Source organism: Amblyomma maculatum, chromosome 1, assembly GCF_055883805.1.
Source record: "Amblyomma maculatum isolate TAMU_Amacu chromosome 1, ASM5588380v1, whole genome shotgun sequence".
NCBI lineage: Eukaryota > Metazoa > Arthropoda > Arachnida > Ixodida > Ixodidae > Amblyomma > Amblyomma maculatum.
Window position 1 is genome coordinate 125,901,879 of NC_139344.1, and position 7,420 is coordinate 125,909,298.

Here is a 7,420-nt window from a genome sequence, read left to right on the forward strand (position 1 = left end):
TTCCAGCATGCAGGACCAATATGACACCAAGAAATGCTGTTTAGGCGATGGGTATCTGAACATAATGTACAAAAGCCGCTGACACCTTCATTTCTGCAGCCGATAGCCACACGCGTACTGTGTTCGACCTCGCTGGGCGCAGTCCAGTCCGCCGGAAGACTCCAAACTCCGAGTGTTCACAACGACAAAGTAAGCTAGCGATGTATCCGTGTGTGATAAAAGCCAGTAGTTCGCACAGAGGAACGATTTGCTGCGCCGATGTTAATACGGAACGCCAGCTATGCACGATCCGCCATTCCCAAACTTCGCGCGCCGTGGCCTTTTCGCACCCCTCCTCTTTACAGCGAGATAGAAAATAGTGCGCCAAAATATTACGCAAGACGCAGGTTGTATTTACCGTTTTGAAACAAATACGTCATAAGCAACAGTTACATTTTACTTCTATAGCTTGTATTAAGAAATATATTTCAGATTTCTATTGTTTTTAAAGTTATTGTATCAATGCGCTGCTCGGCGGCTGGCCATTTCAAATTTTCGTCGTGTCTAGTCGTGTCTGCACGTTAGGCCGTTGGTTTGTGACTGCGTTGAAAATGTATCCCGCACAGCGGCTGCTACTTCTGGCTGCAAGGCAAGCTTCGCTGGTTGAATAAGAAATTGTTTCTTCTAAATGAGTCACTTAATGGAGCAGTAAAGTGACTGAGTGTTTTTCCGATAAAAATGCTGCAAGGACCGTTGTTTGCATCCGCCGGCGCAGGCTGTATGGGCGAGCAAGATAGCGCGCGCGGACCGTTTAGTCAGTACGAAAGGCGGTGTTTTATGGCGCATCTACAGTTTTGTGCATGCAGGAAGGTTTTTCGCTTGTAATTCCACTCGCCGCGTTTCGTGAACTGCCATTGGCGGCGGAACCTCGCGATGTAATTCTTCAAAATGAGCTTGGCGGTCCGACGTCGTTCGTTGATTGCCGCTGGTTCTAACACTTTCCCAGGAAACACAACTGAGCACGAAAGTCTGCATGCTTAGCGTGGCCTTCACTCTGCAGCAAGATACAGGAAATACGCACCGTCGAGTGGAAGCCGTGCATTGTTTATGGCAGCCTGCAGAGCTCTATACGCGCTAAGTTATGCCGCGGTTGCAAAAAAGAAAAAGAACGATCTCAATAGAGGGGAGGGTAAGGTGCATTCTGGCCACAGCGACTCTCCCAACTGCTAGCAAAATACTCTCTGCCTGTTCACAGGCACAAGTTGAAACACATGGCGAGATAGGAACGGCGTACAAACATTCTGCGGTGATTTAATTTTAATAGTTCATAAAATGTTTACAGTCAGCCATTACATTGCCGTGATTAGGTGATTTTACATTTTCATATAGTCAGAAAGCACAATTTAGTTCTTTTTAAGTTCCTGAACTGCATGCTGTGTGATGTGCTGGTGCTCTATTTGCTTTGGTCCTCAGGTTTTTTTTGTTTTTTTTTTTTGTTTTTTTTTTATTGGCGGAAATGTTTTAAGAAATTAAGCTTCAGTTGAATTGGTACAGAAAGAAATCGAAAGCAAATCTTTCGGACGGACCTCATATAACGAAAAGCCTATTATAATACACAAAAACATCAATTTCATTTGTTTTCTTGCTTCAGGGCCAATAGACTCTTCCTATCCAGAACTGGGAAAAGAAAAGAGAGTACTGAATCATAACTTACTTTTAAGGCTTATAGAATGTAGCCATGTTATAAATGGGTTCAGTGTATGCCTTCTGGCTATCCTCAACAACAAAGCTGTGACTCCACGCAAACCTTTTGATAGCATATGGACTCCTCCCGAAGTGAAGGTGTTTGGCATCAAAGGTGAAATACCTTCATTTAATTTCAGTTCAGTTCAGTTCAGTCGTTCAGTCGTGTCCGACTCTTTGTGACCCTATGGACCATGTCACGCCACACTTTCCGGTCTCTCACTATCTTCCTAACATCACATAACTTCCTCTGCAGTGCCTCGAGGATGCCATCTAACCATCGTGTTCGCTGCCTACCCCTTCTCCGGCGACCCTCAACCTTTTCCAGCATCAAATCTTTCTCCAGCACTCCTCTCTTCTCATCAGATGACCAAAGTAGCTGAGCTTTAACTTTAGAATTAATTAACTTAGAATTAACTTTAGAATTTAGAATTTAATGCTCTTTTTCACATTGTGCTGTTGTGTCTGTGTTTGGTGCTCTTGTTATTTTGTGTCTGCGCGAATTTTCATGTAAACAAAACACTTACCCAACAGCTCAAGCAAGTGAGCTATGCATTCTTTTTTTTTTTTGCTCTGGGTGCATGCTCACTGTTTAAAATATTGCTTTCATTTGTTCTAGGAAAAACTGGTGATGCATACATACATAGGTACCTACATATATACATGCATAGATACATACATAGGTAATGCATCCATACATAGATACATGATACATAGATTTATTTCTTCTCTACATATGTCGAATGAAACACTTAGCAAACCCAGAGGCAGGAACCTTGCCCAGCATAGAAAGTGACTCTCAATAAAAAAAAAAGAAATGTATAAATCAGGAAAATGGTGGTTCTCTTCAGGTGTGTCTGTTGGTGAAGACAAGAAAATGTTTTAACCTTCGAGGTCATCAAGGAGTTATTAATATACATATATTATACTCAGCACTATTTTGTGCTGCTAGTGCGTGTCTTGGTTAAACATATTTCTATTGTGTACTCAGTACTCTCAACCTTATGTGACATTTTTTTGAGGTTAAATTCTTATCCTATGTTTTGTAGTCAGTGATTTGCTTTATTAAACTTCACAAGAAATCTTTAAAGCATTGGAACACCTTGCAGGTTGCCACCACCTCCACGGCTGCCTAGCAACTATCCTTTTCCTGTCTGTGCTGCAAACACAACTTAGCAATGAGGGCCACAGGACTGACATCTCACTGGGCAGTCGCGGGCTACTGACTGAATACACAGGTATGGTTTGACTGTGCCAAAAACTTAGAGTTGCCAACAGTGGGACTTTTTCCTTCTGTTTGGGAGCTCATATATCTAAATCGTGCTTTTGATTTTAATCCTGGCAGGTCTGACATGGAAAGCCTTCAACACCAATGAAACTTAGTTTTGCCGACGTCACAAAAGAGTGGTTAGTGTTTGCCTTGTGACAAAGACCAAGTCCACATCTAAAGGCGCTGCACAGCCACCATGAACAGTGCCACAATAGCAAGCAGCTGGGATCAAGGCACCTTCTGTGCTCATTTACAACTCAAGTTTGAAGCTTTGTAATTTTGCAAAGGTAGGCCTCCAACAATTGACGGAGAGGAGCCTCCCAATCAATTGAGCCACAAAGGAATTCCCCCTTTCATGGCAGTAGGTGACAAAAAGAGGCAGTGCAGCTGGTGTTCAGTACCGATAAAGAAAAAGCTGCCCAGCCTAGTTAGCTGTGGACAAGGGCTGGAGTGGTACCAGTGTTGAGAACGATCTGATTGGCAGAAAAGCCTCCTTTGAGGAATATTCGCTCCTTCATTCTTAATTTGTAACTGACTGCAGTGGATCTGATAGCCCCGGAAGTTTTTCTTTTTTTTTTTCAATTTTCTCTGCCCTCTAGGGTTGTACAGAATAACAGATGCACAACCCATGCCAGCTCCCTCATTTTACGATGCTTTCATGCCAGAATGTTGGCAGTGGTATTCAGACCTTGTTTTTTTTTTCAATGCCTTTTCTCCATGCATAATAACAGGCTATTTAGCGTAACACAGTCGCACACAAGACAGAGGACACCATCAGCACTTACAACTGTTCAGCGGAAAGCAGCCGATATACATAGCCTACTCAGGTGATGCGCACGGGTACAAGGCAACATGGAAACAGCACCATTTTGTCAAACTATGCGTGAGAAATTTTTCTCCAGTCTCATAAGAAAAACCAATTTGCTGCTGACACAGCTGTAACCTGCTTTTTTATATGAAGGGCTTCTAGTGTTTCATGAGCCGTTACCCACAGTTTTCACAACTGGTGCAATCCCTACGGTGCAAGAGAAGTCGCTCACCTTCATTGTTAATGTCTTTTGCATGTTCCCTAAGTTGGCCATTGACGCAGAATCCTGCTTGTGCAAAATAAGATTTTTCTACATGACAGTAGAATTTTATAGATGGTGGTGCACTTTACGAAATGCTGGCCATGTCTCTTCTGACAGCCGACCTGTTTGCTTTCGTAGCTTATGTGATGGCTTAGCTGAGCAAGCTTTCAGGGAGCAGAGGATACCATCTATACATTAAACAGGTTTGAGCTGTGTCAGTGACACTCCAGCTTTTCTTTGAGGCTGAACAGATATTTATCATACCTGCTTTGATAAGATTGGTGCTGTTTTCCTGTTGCCTTTACATGTGCACATCAGCAGTGAAAGCTATGCATCGACTGCTTTCCCCTAAATAAACAGTTGTAGTAAGTACACGTGGTGTCTTCTTTCTTGTGTGCGTCTGTGTTATGCTAAATACCTTTTTTATTTCTGAAAACCAACTATCTCAGCAATTAACTTCCTTCTTTTTATACCAGCAGAATGTGAAGAGCAGCACCGTGTGCAACACTGAATTTTATTCTTTTTTTTGCTTTGCCTTCTGTACTCCTCGCAAGCTGTTTGCTGCACTACAAAAGATAAGGGCAGTTGGTGCCATCATGGCTGGTTCATGCTGCCCTTATCTTTTGTAGTGCTGCAAACAGCTTTTGATATGGAATATAGTGGTTGGTATGTACAATGACAGGGATGCAAACCTTTTGCTCCTTCCTTTTTTTTTTCCTTATGGTGCCTTCTAGTGTTTCTTGTAGAGTGATGTATGACCCTTACCTGCTACCTTTTCCTTAGTACTTTTTAGTTATGATAGTAGAATGTAACTATGACAGGCATGCAGCCATTGCATCTTTTTTCAGTGCATTCTAGTCATGCTAACAGGAACAGCAGCAGTGAAGCAGTCTTGGCTTCTTTTTTTGCAGTGTAGATTTTTTAATGGATTTGATGTCGTGCCTATTGCTCAAGTGTTTGTGCAGTTTCTACAAGATGTGTGTATGACCAGCATTCAGTTGGTGACATGCATGCACATATAGTATGAAATGCAACACGTGATGATGGTCCTTTGTGAAAGTGCCTTTGATGGTCCTTTGTGAAAGCGCCTTTTTCTGTATACTGAAGCTTTTTCATTCGAATTTGTTGCTTTGTTTTATTTTGTACAAACATTATGCAGATAGTTCTTTCAACCACTCAACCATTTTTGTACACTTTTGTATACCTATTCCTGTTTATTTCTAGTCATTTCCTGTTCTTGTTTGGAGTATGTATGTTGTCATTCTTTTGTAAACAGATCATTTTAAGCTTGGAGAGAACTGCATTATTATTTTGTCATTTTCATACCACTTGTAGTGTCTAGTTTCTGTGCTTGTAACTTCGTAGTGCATTGTTGAAAAAAAATCAAATATATGATTTACACATTTTGTTTCCTAGCACCTTTTGTAGTTATTGCCGAATCTCCCAAAGAGCACCCAACCATGGCTGTCCACCGTACAGTGTGGCATGCTTTGTAACAAAGAATGTGTACAGTTCTCACTTACTGTTTGCAGTTTTAATGTCTGTGAGAATGAATGACAATGTGCATCATTCTTTACATGTCATGTGTTCATGAGTTGGCTCTTTCTGGTGTTTTCTTCCTTGGTACAATATTAGGCTTCAGAGAACCACATTTTTTCATTTGCATACTGTTGCTTGTGGCTTTCCTTGCTTTTAACATGCATGAGATTGTTTAAGTTGCCTATTTGCAATGTATAATGTTGAGGAAATTAAAGAGTTCTGTAGTTTACTCATCTCATTTTCTAGCATTGGGTGCAGTTACTACCAAACTTTCTAAAGAGCACCTGATGGCCATTAACAGTGAAATGTGGCACGCTTTGTAATAAAAACATACAGTTCTCATTACTAGACAACAGTTGTAGTGCGTGAGAATTAATGATTTACAATTGTACATCAGTTTAGCTTGCATCATAACTGAATGTGTGAAAGAGCACTGTGGGTGTGTGACGGCAAAGCAGCTTTAGTTGTGGTAGCATCTGATGACACTATATTTTTTGTCTGGCAGTGGCGTTGAAAACCTCTGCAAATACATAAGCATTTCAGACAGTTTTGCGAGAAATAGCAGGGAATAAATAATTTAGAGCATTGCAGGAGATTCTAGAGCTCATTTTAGACATTCAGAATCTATTTTAATGATGTCTAGATGATGACTTGCAAGACGTCTTGCAGCTTAAAAAAGTGGGTGCATTAGCTGAGTTAGAAGGCAGCTACAAGAAGTACCAAGACATATAAAAACATCTTTCATATCTTGTCAAAGCATCTTTTAAATGTCTATCAGCTGTCTTGGGTGCCACTTCAGATGTCTATAAGATGACTTGTTTATCTTGGGCAAGATGCCTTATAGCTATCTGCTAGACTGACTTACGTTTAGTAAGTTATTTGTCTTCCAGATTTCTAGGAGATATCTTGCAAGACGTCTTGTAGCCTAAAAAAGTGGGTGCATTAGCGGAGCTACAAGATCACTACAAGAAATATCAAGACATCTGGCAATGTCTTGCATATCTTGTCGAGACATATTATATACGTTTAGTAGCCATCTCAGAGGTCTACTGAGACATCTATCGGGCATCTTGCTTGTCTTGGCAAGACAGTTTATAGCTGTCTCATAGATGGGTTGGTGTTTACTGGGTGTAGGACTGTACGTATGTCTAAACCAAGGCTATGACATCTTTCGCAGATTCATACGCCGAGCCAGTAAGTCCATCTCTACTAAACTCTGACGGACTCTTGTTTGGCAACTGGCGCTCTTGAAATTCTGAAAGGTTAATGTAAAGATGAAGGTTCTCCTTATCTTGAGTTTGAGTGGAGCCATGATTGCTCCTTATGGCAGGAAGCAAAGCATGTAGCCTGAAAACGAAGGCTGTACTCTCTCTGCGCTGAATACTTACCAGCAGCACTTAAGAACAATCGGTTTTTGCAGTAGAAAACAGCAATAAAAATCGTAATAGAGAAAAATACAGCCCAAATAGGCGCGTCAAATCATGCCCTTATATACTGGGCAACGAAGAAATTTGATGGCAAAAAAAAAAACGTCCAGAAAGCACTCTCTGATGGCAAATATAACTAATCCAATGACTAATCCTGTATAGCAGCCACCAGAATTGAAATAACGATAAGCGTAGATCAGGAATAAATTCTGCACAGCGAAGATTAAAAAAAAAAGACTGTTGTCGTTGCATTTTAATTCCGTTCATGTAGTGTACGCGTGAACCGCTCTTCATGAACGTGAACCATGATAGCCAACGCATGGAATGAACCCCGGGTATGGATAGGCAAGTTTAACTCGCGATTCAGACCTGCAGCCCCTGCCAGGCAGCAG

At 41.3% G+C, this 7,420-nt stretch overlaps 1 long non-coding RNA gene across 1 annotated transcript; it reads left to right on the forward strand.

Moving 5' to 3' along the window:
- Nucleotides 1-501: 501 nt before the first annotated feature.
- Nucleotides 502-5,830, forward strand: LOC146203874 (uncharacterized). Its single transcript, XR_014703922.1, has 2 exons — nt 502-2,960; nt 3,068-5,830. It is a non-coding gene; the product is annotated as an uncharacterized LOC146203874 (long non-coding RNA).
- Nucleotides 5,831-7,420: the final 1,590 nt, after the last annotated feature.